This window comes from Etheostoma spectabile, chromosome 10 (genome assembly GCF_008692095.1).
Source record: "Etheostoma spectabile isolate EspeVRDwgs_2016 chromosome 10, UIUC_Espe_1.0, whole genome shotgun sequence".
NCBI classification, from domain to species: Eukaryota; Metazoa; Chordata; class Actinopteri; order Perciformes; family Percidae; genus Etheostoma; species Etheostoma spectabile.
The window spans coordinates 23564395-23565394 of NC_045742.1; positions in this window are offsets into that span (position 1 = coordinate 23564395).

Sequence of the window (1000 nt, forward strand, 5' to 3'; positions counted from 1 at the left end):
TCTGTTTTCTGTCTTGTCTTGCCTCTAGCTTTACTTCCTGTGTCTTCCCGCTGTTGTGATTACCTGATGTTTTCCACCTCATTCCCCTGCCCTCTTGTCACCTGCCTCTCGTTACCTCGTTACCCGTGAGTTTTTCCCCGCCTTTGTTCCCAGTTTTCGTGCATCTTATCCCCTGGACCTTTTGTAAGTTTTTGGATTTTTGAACATTTTTGTGCCTTTTGTTGGATCCCTGGTTTGTTGGACTGTGTTTTGTGTCCTCCTTCTGCAACCACAACAGCCCCTCAGCTCTCTGTCTGTGACTTTGTCACAGTCACACCTGATTGAGGAAGCATCCAGATGCCAAAGTGCGACACCCGAATGGCATTCACTGAGGAATGAGAGAGGGACTGCTTCACATTTCCAGGAAGTAAGCCATGTTAGAAGCACAACAGAACAACTGGAATAGAATTATCAGAGGGACAAGACAAACACCACTAATGAAAAGGGGGCTGGAAATGGAAGCAGGTGCATTGAAGGACTATGCAGTTCTAAAAGATCTAAATCTCACAAAGTGTGGGCTATTCAGACACACCTTGGCTGGGTGCTTTGCCTAATGGGCTGGTATATGACCCACTTCCGGCCATCATTTGGTCTAGCTGGCTACGTGGACTCCCAAGTTCCTGAAATTTGACCATGGCCTACACAAATTGATAGAAAGCCATTGTTCTTATTGGCAGGTCCAGGGACAGTTACTCATCACAGACATGGAATGGTGTGATTTTTGTCGTCTGTGCCCACGACGATATTTTCATGCTGTGCATTTGCCGAGACAGCCGGGTATCAAGCTCCCTGAAAGAGAGATGTGATTTGTTTTTCTTTAACAAATACATGTGAAGGGCGCCCAGATAGCTCAGTGAGTAGAGCGGGTGCCCATATGCAGAGGCTTGCTCCTCGACGCAGCGGGCCTGGGTTCGAATCCGGCCTGCGGCCCCTTTGCTGCATGTCACTCCCCCTCTCTCTC